Here is an 11,271-nt window from a genome sequence, read left to right as displayed (position 1 = left end):
AGTGAACAAATACTGATACGTTATCATAACTACACTCTATACTTTACCAAGATGTCCTTAGTTTTTACCCAATATCCTTTTTCTCTTAGTATCCTATCCAGGATACCATATTACATTTAATCATCAGGTCTCCTTAAGCTCCTCTTACTGTGACAGTTTCTCAGGCATTTCTTTTCTTTTTCTTTTTTAAATTCCAGTTAGTTAACATACAGCATTATATTAGTCTCACGTGTACAATGCAGTGATTCAAAAATTCTATACATCACCCAATACTCATCAAGGCAAGAGTACTCTTTTTTTAAAAAAAAAAAATTGAATTCAATTAGTGGACACATTGTACATCATTAGTTTCAGATGTAGTGTTCAATAATTATGAGTTGTGCATAACAACCAGTGCTCATCATGTCACGGGCCCTCCTTAATGCCCAATTACTCCAACCCCCCACTCACTGCCCCTCCAGCAACTCTCTGTTTGCTATAGTTAAGAATCTCTTGGTTTTTCTCCCTCTTTGATGACTTCCCATTCAGTTTTCCCTCCCTTCCCCTATAATCCTCTATGCTGTTTCTTATATTCCACATACGAGTGATGCCATATGATAATTGTCTTTCTCAGATTGACTTATTTCACTGAGCTTAATACCCTCCAGTTGCATCCACATCCATGTAAATATAAATATTTGTCCTTCCTGATGGCTAAGTAATATTCTATTTTATATATATACGTATACATACACACCACATCTTCTTTATCCATGTATCTGTTGATGGACATCTCAGTGTTTTCCACAGTTTGGCTACTGTGGACTTTGCTGCTATTAACATTGGGGTGCAGGTGCCCCTTCGGATCACTATATTTTTATCTTTGGGGTAAATATTTAGTAGTGCAAATGCTGGGTCGTAGGGTAGCTCTATTTTTAACTTCTCCAAGAACCTCCATACTGTTTTCCAGAGTGGCTGTACAGCCTTACATTTCCACCAACAGTGTAAGAGGAGTTCCCCTCTCTCCATACCCTCGCCAACATTTGCAGTTTCCGATCTTGTTAGTTTTACCATTTTGACTGGTGTAAGGTATCTCATTGTGGTTTTGACTTGTATTTCCCTAAGGCCAAGTGATGTGGAGCATTTTTTGAGGAAATTGAAGAAGACAGGAAGAAATGGAAAAGCATTCCATGCTCATGGATTGGAAGAACAAATATTGTTAAATGTCTATGCTACCCAGAGCCATTTACACATCCAATGCAATCTCTATCAAATACTATTGAAATTTTTCACAGAGCTAGAACAAATATTCCTAAAATTTGTATGGAACCAGAAAAGTCCCCAAATAGCCAGAGGAATGTTGAAAAAGAAAACCAAAGTTGGTGGCATCACAATGTCTGACTTTAGGCTATATTACAAAGCTCTGACAGTATAGTACTGGCACAAAAACAGACACACAGATCAGTGGAACAGAATGGAGAATCTAGAAATGGGCCCTCAACTCTATGGTCAACTCATCTTCAACAAAGCAGGAAAGAATATCTCCTAGAAAAAGGACAGAATCTTCAATAAATAGTGTTGGGAAAATTGGACAGCCACATGTAGAAGAATGAAACTGGACCATTCTCTTAACACAACACACAAAGATAAACTCAAAATGGATGAAAGACCTAAATGTGAGACAAGAATCCATCAAAATCCTGAAGGAGAACACAGGCAGCATCCTCTTCAACCTCAGCTGCAGCAACTTCTTGCTAGACACGTCTCCAAAGGCAAGAGAAACAAAACCAAAGATGAACTATTGGGACTTCATCAAGATAAAAAGCTTCTGCACAGAAAGGAAACAGTAAACAAAACTACAGTCAACCTACAGAATGGAAGAAGATACTTGCAAATGGCCTATCAGATAAAGAGCTAGTATCCAACATCTATAAAGAACTTATCAAACTCAACACACAAAAAAACAAATAATCCAGTCAAGAAATGGGCAGATGACAGGAACAGACATTTCTCCAAAGGCATACAAATAGCAATAGACACATGAGAAAAAAAGACAAGAGTATTCTTAATCCCTTATAGTTATTTCTCATAGTGACCACTGATAGAAGCAAGAGGCTTAACCTAGGAATATGAGAAAGAGCAGGAAAGGTAACTCCAGAAGGAGAATAATGGGGTCTGAGTATATCAAGCTTTGCTTGTAAGACTGGGGTTGGGAATTAGGTTTAAAGCACCTTAAGAGATGTGATATTCTCTTTTTCTCATTATGCTTTAGAAACAAGTAACCCAGTGTCAGAGTCAGTTTTCTATTGTGAATTTAAGAAAGCTAAGAAATGTTCAGAACTGGATGGAGGTCCACCCACCTTTGTTCAGAAATAGACCCTAGAGGCATCACTGCTGTTTTGCACAATTCCAGGAGGCACATTTACATAAAAGACAATGTGATTCGAGTTTTCTGGCACTGTGTGACTTGTGGAAATGCCAGAATACAAGGAACCAAAGTTAGGATTTGGGGGCTGCTTTAGACAACCTCTAATTCTGAAGCCACAAGAACACATGGAATAAATCTATTTTAGCAAGAAAATGTTTGTGGCTGGTGGTAGTAGTTACCTGCTCCTGTCTAGGAACAGTTTAATAACAATTCCAAAGTGATCTGATTCTGGGAAACATGACATATGGTGGTAAGGAAAAGAGACTATGAATTTTCTGTTGATAGTTATTTTTTCTCTCTCAGCTATCATCTGAATTGTGAGGATTCTTCTGATGGTTTATTCTGCTCACAATAATAATAATAATAACAGTAGCATTGTTGGTGACATATTATATAATATACATACATATATAATATATATGCATTCCTTTAAATTTCATAAACCCTCAATACCAAATCTACTATTGTTTCCCCCATTTCACAGAGAAAACTGAGGCATAGTCCGGTTAAGTAACTAGTCTAATGTCATGCAGCAAATGTATAATGGCAGCAGGATTTAGACTGACATTTTGACTCCAGGGCTCATCTTTTGGACAGGGACAGGGAAAGTGCCCTTCAATTATTAGAATTGCTCCCTTCTAACAGACTACTTTGCTGGAAAAATGAAAATGGGGTCATGTGACTTTCTTACCAATTACCTATAGGCATAAAGAATGTGGGTCATTTCCAGGATGAGATAGTTTGGATCTAACACATCTCCTCCAGTCTTATCGTCCACTATTTTAGTGAGTTGGAAGCCACCTATGAGATGGCAGTGTCATAAGATGCAGAAGGGATAGATCTCAGAGTCATCAGATGGAGGAAAGCATCTGTCAACGTACAAAAGATTTTGTAGTGAGAACTAAACTTGAAATTTTAATCGGGTAGTCATTTATTTTCTCACATAGTCTCTTCTACTTTTACTAATACAGAGCTCTTAAACACTACCCTATCGTTCTCATTCACTGCTCTATATCCATTCTCTAGATAATTACATCCTCAGCCTTGATTCTAAATGTTATCTATTGCTAACGAATCCAAATTTGATATTCCCATATCTAACTACCATTTGGAGGGTGTAGATTCAAAACCTTGAAAGCTTATCTCCATAATAAAAACTCTCAGTAAACTAGGAATAGAGGGGAACTTTCTCAACTTAATAAAGAAAATCCTTAAATAATCTATGGCTAACATTATACTTAATGGTGAGAAATCAGAAGCCTTCCCACTAAGATCAAGAACAAGGCAAGGATGCTCCATCTAACCACTCCTTTTCAACATCCTACTGCAAGTCTTAGCTAATGCATGAGATAAGAAGGAAATAAATGCTACATACATTGGAAAGAAAAAAATAAAACTGCCTTTGTTCATAGAGGACATGATCATCTATGTAGAAAATCTGAAAGAATAGACAAAAATTTCCTGGAACTCATAAGTGTTTATGACAAAGTTGCAGAGTACCAGATTAGTATACAAAAGTCAATCACTATTCTACACATCGACAATGAATAATGAGATCTAAAATTAAAAACCAATACCAAAAACAAAAAAATTAAAAACCCAATACCATTTATATTAGCACCTCAAAAATGGAATACTTAGTATAAATCCAACAAAATATGTACAAGATCTATGTGAAAAAAATTACAAAACTCTGATAAATTAAATTGTAAAAAGAACTAAGTAAATGGAGAGCTATTCCATGTTTATGGATAGGTACATTCAATATTGTCATAATGTCAGTTCTTTCCACTTTGATCTATATATACAATGCAATTCTAATCAAAATCCAGAAAGTCATTTATGTGATATTGACAAACTAATTCTAAAACTTATATGAAGGGGCAAAAGACTCAGAATATCCAACACAGTATTATAAAAGAAAAAAGTTAGACCCCAAGATGTAATATAAAGCTTCAGTAATCAAGACAGTGTGGCTTTGGTGAAAGAAGCAACAAAAAGATCAATAGAACAAAATAAAGAGCCCAGAAACAGACCCCTATAAATACAGCCAACTGTGAGGCTGAGAGAAAAATAACTGTTGGCATAGAATTCCACACCCAGTAGAACACTTTTTTTAAGAATGAGGATGAAATGAAAACATTTTCAGATAAACAAAAACTGAAATTACTTACCACCCTTACTAAAAGTAGGTCTAAACACTATATCTAGGATGGAAGAGTATCTCTGCTAAAAGTTGAAGATTCAAGAGCAAACAAGGAATAAAAATAATGGTAGCTATGTTGATAAATAGTAAGCAAACATTGACTGAGAGGTACTCCTAAACATTTAGAAACATGTCTACAGGGATGGTGCGCTGGGGCAAGGGCGGATTGTAGGTGGATCTATGCTGACTAATTGGTTTTACACAAAGGAAAAGTAAACTTTCTCATGTCTTTGTGATAGATAATTTTACAACTTGGAGCAAGATATCCCCTGAAGTTAGGCTCCTACTTTTCCATAGAAACTGGGAAATAAAGACATTGTCTTCTTTGATTATTAAACTTCAAAGGGATGGCTCCCAGGTCCCTGAGAAAGACATTTCTGGATCCATAAAACTGGCAAGAGTCTTTTTAAGAGATGCATATCTCAAAGCACTAGAGAAAGATTCATAAAATTTCAAGTTTCTAACATAAATGCTCTAAGAAAAGGGAGGTCAGGGCTTGAAGACAAGAAATCTGTCTTAAGTCAAACCAAGAAACTCATAAGGCTTTCGTGGTCAGCAGGTGTTATGGACTGAACTGTCTTCCCCCAAAGTCATAGTTGAATCCGTAACTCCCAGGATTTGGAGATAGAGCCTTTAGGGAGGTAATTAAGGTTAAATGAGGCCATAAGAATAAGGCCTTATCCAATGGAACTGGCATATTTATAAGAAGAAGAAGAGACACAAGAGCTCAAACACAAAGAAAAGGCCGAATGAGGACACATTGGGAAGGCAGCCAAGAAGAGAAGACCAACAGACACCAACCTTATTAACATCTTAAGCTTATAAGCTTTTGGCCTCCAGAATCAAGAGAAAATAAATTTCTGTTGTTTAAGCCACCCAGCCCATGGTATTTTATTATGGTAGTCTATGAAGATTAACACAGTAGGTATGAATACATGAAAGTGATTGAACATTGCCTCCCATTATTAGATATCCGATTTAAGGCAAGTCCAGTGAGGTTTATTGAAAACATCAGAATTAGTTCAGCAAATGTGGCATTCTTCTGCACACTGATATAATTTTTAGTGATTCTATTAGTATAATTTAGAGCAAAGAATTCATTAAGAAATGGTACTAATTCAATACTGCAAATTAATTATGACAAATCTGGAGAGGTATTTAGTAAAAATCCAAGGATTACAAATCAGAACACTCAGAAGTTCATCATTAAGCTCAGTAATTGGAGAAATATACTAAAAGCCATGACTACCAGAACAATCAGATTTACTGTCTAATTTCTAAAAAAGAACTATGAAGGGAGCAGTGGTCTATAGATGGGCACTTTTGGTCTGACAGGGTGAGGTTTTTAAATCTATATTTATTTCAGTTCTTCTTTACTTTATTTTTTTTAATTTTTATTTATTTATGATAGTCACACACAGATAGAGAGAGAGAGAGAGGCAGAGACACAGGCAGAGGGAGAAGCAGGCTCCATGCACCGGGAGCCCGACGTGGGATTCGATCCCGGGTCTCCAGGATCGCGCCCTGGGCCAAAGGCAGGCGCTAAACCGCTGCGCCACCCAGGGATCCCCAGTTCTTCTTTACTTTAAATCTTAACATGTTTCACTTATGCTACCACTTGATATACTTTAATCATAATCTATTTCCACGTTATTCAGAGTTTCCTTTAAAATTTGGATTATTAATTCATACTCCTGAACTTATAGCTTATCTATGGTATTTCTGATACTCTAGAGTAAATTATGAAATTTTATTTTAATTTGATAATTATCAAATTATCAAAGGTCTGAAAATTTGTAATTGCCTTCTCATCATTTCTCATATTCTACTGATCCAGCCAACAGCCTTCAAAATCCCTAGATGTGAGCTTGATGCACTATTTTTATTAACTCATTCAACCAATACTCATTTGACAATTTACCAGATACTATGCCAGTTCCTGCAACAGGAGTGATGAATCTGATCTATTTCGTGCCTTCTTTGAGCTTACCATTTAGTAGGAGACTCTCATATAAACTAAAAAGTACGAGAAGAAGTAGCCAATTCAAGTTGAGTGAAGAGATGATGTGTCTGAAATAAGAAGGTTTACCAGCTGGACTTAACAAATGAGAACGTATTTTCCAGGGGCCCGATGCATAAAACTGAATCAGGCGGAACAACAGCCTGGAGGTTGGAAATATTTTTAAAATTTCACAAAATACTTAACCAAATTTGAACAACTGAAACACATAATAAATTAGGTAGTAGAGTTTGTAAAGCAAGACATTGTACTTTATATCTCAAGTCCTTATCAGAAGCATCTTCATGTCTACCTAAATATGTCAAATAGATCCAAAAGCATCCTTATGTTTTTATCCAGAATATTTGTTTTAACTTCAATGGATTTATGTATCAAGATTTGGAGAAACAATTTAAAATGATGTCAGAAAAGAAATTGATGTATTTATATTCTGGGGATTTTGACACTGAAGCTATTTATGATCCCTTAAGATACCTTAAATATTAATCTCTCTTTCTCCCATTATAAACAGAAAACATATTCATTGTAAAACTTTGGAAATATATAAAAATATGAGGATCAGCTGTTCATTATATATACCTGGAATAAACATTAATTAACATATAGTTTCTGTTTTCACTTAAATGATGTTTTTGTTTTTTAAAAGATAATGTCAAATCACCCATTGGAAATGTGATACCAATTTTTATTCCTACCAGTAGTGTACATTTGTTAAAAAAAAAAAAAAGTAAGGGATCCCTGGGTGGCACAATGGTTTGGCGCCTGCCTTTGGCCCAGGGCGCGATCCTGGAGACCCAGGATCGAATCCCACATCGGGCTCCCGGTGCATGGAGCCTGCTTCTCCCTCTGCCTGTGTCTCTGCCTCTCTCTCTCTGTCTGTGACTATCATAAATAAAAAAAAATAAAAAAAATAAAAAAAATAAAAAAGTAAAAAAATAAAAATTAAAACAATTTTAAAAAAAAGTAAGTGGAAGGGCTTTGCAAATTTAGTTAAGACATAATGACATTTGATCATTTTAGTTTGCATTTCTTTGACCACTAACAAACTTGGACTTCTTTACCTAAGTTAATTGGCCTTTTGCATTTCTTCTTTTCTTCAACTATTCTTCATACTCTTTGACCTTTTCCTAATATGGTTTTTTCATTGTTCTTAATGATTTATTTTTAATGATATTTTAAAGTATTTATTTATTTATTTATTTGAGAAAGAGAGAAAACATGTGTGCACGCCCACACAGGGAGGGGGCCAGGACTGAGGGAAAGGGAGAGAGAAAATCTCAAGCAGACTCCCCATTGAGCACAGAGGCCCATGAGGAGTTCCCTGATATCTCGGGATCCTGATATCATGATCTAAGCTGAAATCAAGTCTGACCCTTAACCAAGTGAGCCATCCAAGCACCCCTGTTTTTAATGATTTATAAGAGCTGTTTACATATTCAGGAAATTTAGTGTTTGTCTTAGATCTATTTTGCTAATTTTCCCTTCTTTGTTTTGTATTTTTAATATTGTTTATAAGTTTTTAGAAAAGTTTTCAAGTTTTACTTGTTCATATGGTGCTAGGCTTACAAAGGCCTTTTCAAATATGTGTTCAGGTAACATATGCAATTCCATTTTCTTCCAGTTCTTAATTTCATTTTTATGTTTAAATGTTTAACTTACTGTGGTATAGAATACCAAGATAGGAGCACATCACTCTTTTTGTTGTTGTTGTTGTTTAACCGAACAATTAATCAGTTATTCAAGTATCATTGCTGAATGGTCTTTCCTTTTCTGGAGAATTGGAAGTACCTCTTTTACTATAGAGATATTAAATAGGCCTCAGAGTATTTTTATAGGATCTTGTATTCATCTGTGCTGATTTTATATTTTTGTTTTGAGTCATATCATTACTTCAACCATTATAATTTAATGGTAATGGTTACATTTAATGGTAGTGAACTACATCTGATAGTTCAAATGACAACATGTATTCAGATTTGGGACTATAAATATTTTGTAGGATGGTAACATTTACCTTACATACATGTATCACATCAACCAAAAAATGCAAATAGTAAAAAAATGTTTATTTTAGTCATTTGAAAGTTTCAAAATCAAGTAACATACAAGTCTAAATTACATCAAATATATAGGCTCCTCATATTATTTGCAAGTAGTAACAACTGAAGCAATATATGCATTGAAAACATCAGAATATGAATATCCAACTATTTTTGCTTACTCTACCCAATATTTCCATTATTTAAATGGCTGATAGAGCAAAAGGGAGTGGAAAGAGAATGTTACTACCAGAATCTGAGCAAAAAATTCCAACCACTAGATATTTACCATCAGAGCCTTTTTTAAACCATATCAAATGAACCTCAGTAATTATTTGGGTTCAGAGTCTATTAATACACTAGCAGCAAATAAAAACAATTAATTATTTGATGCTTTTTAGTAAAATTGATTTTCAAAGCAGTTAAGAAGTTTCCATTTAACCGGTAAAAATGATACTGCACATGAGAGGGGCTTGCCAAGGAGTAGCTTAGTAGCTTATCTAAGTATGTTCAATTACTCAATTTAATGATAATTCATTAATTGTAAGCAATTAATGAATAGCATACCTTGGACATTGAATATGGTAGCCTATCATACTGCAGCCTCTTAACAGTGACACTGAATTTATTAATCTTTCACTATAAAATCATGCAAGTATTTGGATAATGAAAAAATGAACTAAGTATGCAGCTCTAACTTCATCTTGGGAATGTTATTTATCTCATTTATGTTGTTAAATAACTTACATTTTAGATATATTAGATTTTCTAAATAACTCATAAGATATGAGTTTATGAGACTGTCATGTCTAAAATATAGTGATTTTTTTTTTCTGATCTTAATGATGTGAGAAGTAGTGGTACTCAAGATGGTCTCTACAAGTATTTTCCAAAGAGCTTACTAGAGAATCATCTATGGACAAAATCATCTATGGACAGAATGTTCCATTATCCAAGGTTCAAAGCACCTTGCCTAAAAACCAAAGGGCAAGTTGTTCTACTTTAAGAAGGAAATATAATAACAGTAGCTTCCTCTTTTTATTTTTTTTTTCATTAGTTAGTTTCAGGGATTCATCCCATTTTCAGGGAGGTAAACATCTCCTTTATTAAAGTTTTCTCTAGCAGAAACCAGTAATAAAAGGAGATAATCTCTATTTCATATACCATGTCTTTCTTTGGTAGTGTATTTTTTACATCATTCTTTTAGTTTTATTAAAAAATGCTGTCCTCATAGCAGAGCCAACTTTCAAACTTTTAATACAGTATCTTTCTCTGCTTTTACTTTAGAAATTGGGCTCATTTTATGAAATGGGACGTACATAAATTTTAAAAATGTAATAGTTTTAGTTTCTATCCCATGTGTTCCAATTATTTGAATTGTGTATTTAAATAGAGAGATCTCTCTATGAGATGTGCAGCCAGTTTAGATATGGGCAAATTTGGCAGATTTTTAGACAAGTTTTTAATGGGAGAAATTAAAATCATGCTAGAGCTAGATATTATATATCCTATTAAATGGCTAAATTAAAATAAATAAATGGCTAAATTACTTTACTCAAGAAAAAATAATCATGCAAAATAAATTTATTTCCTAAAATATAAAAACCAAAATCTTTGTCTAACATGACAAAGTTTTTAAAAAGTAAACAGGTAAAAACCCAACCCAGGTTTTCAATTTTCAGAAAGCAAACAAGAATGTAACTATCAGTATACCAGGAAAGGAATCTAGGAAAGCCCTGGGGATCTAATTAGTTTAGTACCTCCAACTAGGTTTTTCCCTATTGGGAGATCTATAAAAACAAAAGGTGACAAGTTTCTATAAGAACAAATATAATGTGTGTATGTGTGTCTCTATGTCAGTGCATATAAGACCAGAAGAAACCCTGCTCTTGTTGTTTGTGATTATTTGAAAGTTGAAATGTGCAAACCCAGACTGTCAAATTCTGTCACTTAACTTTTTATCAGCTTCAAGACTGAAAGAAAATGAAGGCTAATTTACTATTTTCTCTAAAAACACTATTATGGGAATGATTATAAAATAGAGCAATCAAATTCAACCATTATAGTAGATCAATACCCATATTTTCATTGATTCTCAGTGGGAATGAAGATGCAATTTACTTAAAAATGACAAATGTTTGTAAGGGGTAAAGAGCAGTAGAAAAGACATCATTCATCAGTGCAATCTTGTAGCTACAGGTCAGGTTCAATGTAAATGGCTACAGCGCAGAATGACTCCTCTCCCAGCCTTTGACCTTTTGCCTAAAAAATCACTTTCCTTGTGGTAAAAGGTCATTTGATTTCTTATGCTCCAGAAGCCCTTCAGAAAAAAACATTCTTTTGAAAGCCGCTATTGTATCCTGTTAGGCCCATCAGTTGCAATTCTAAAAAACCATAGTTCTATTTAAGGAGAAAATCAGGTTTATAACTTGTTGGTTGCTCAATTGTCCTTATTGCCAATGCAAAGGAGAACATTTTATGTGAGATTTCAGTCAGGAGAAGAAGTGAGAGCCATAAGGTAAGTAACCCATAAGCCATAAGCTTTACCTTTCTATGGTGCGGGGAGCAGCAAGGACAGCACAAGAATATGACAAAATCA

The sequence above is a fragment of the Vulpes lagopus genome, chromosome 13, assembly GCF_018345385.1.
Source record: "Vulpes lagopus strain Blue_001 chromosome 13, ASM1834538v1, whole genome shotgun sequence".
Taxonomy (NCBI): Eukaryota; Metazoa; Chordata; class Mammalia; order Carnivora; family Canidae; genus Vulpes; species Vulpes lagopus.
This window is presented reverse-complemented; position numbering follows the sequence as displayed.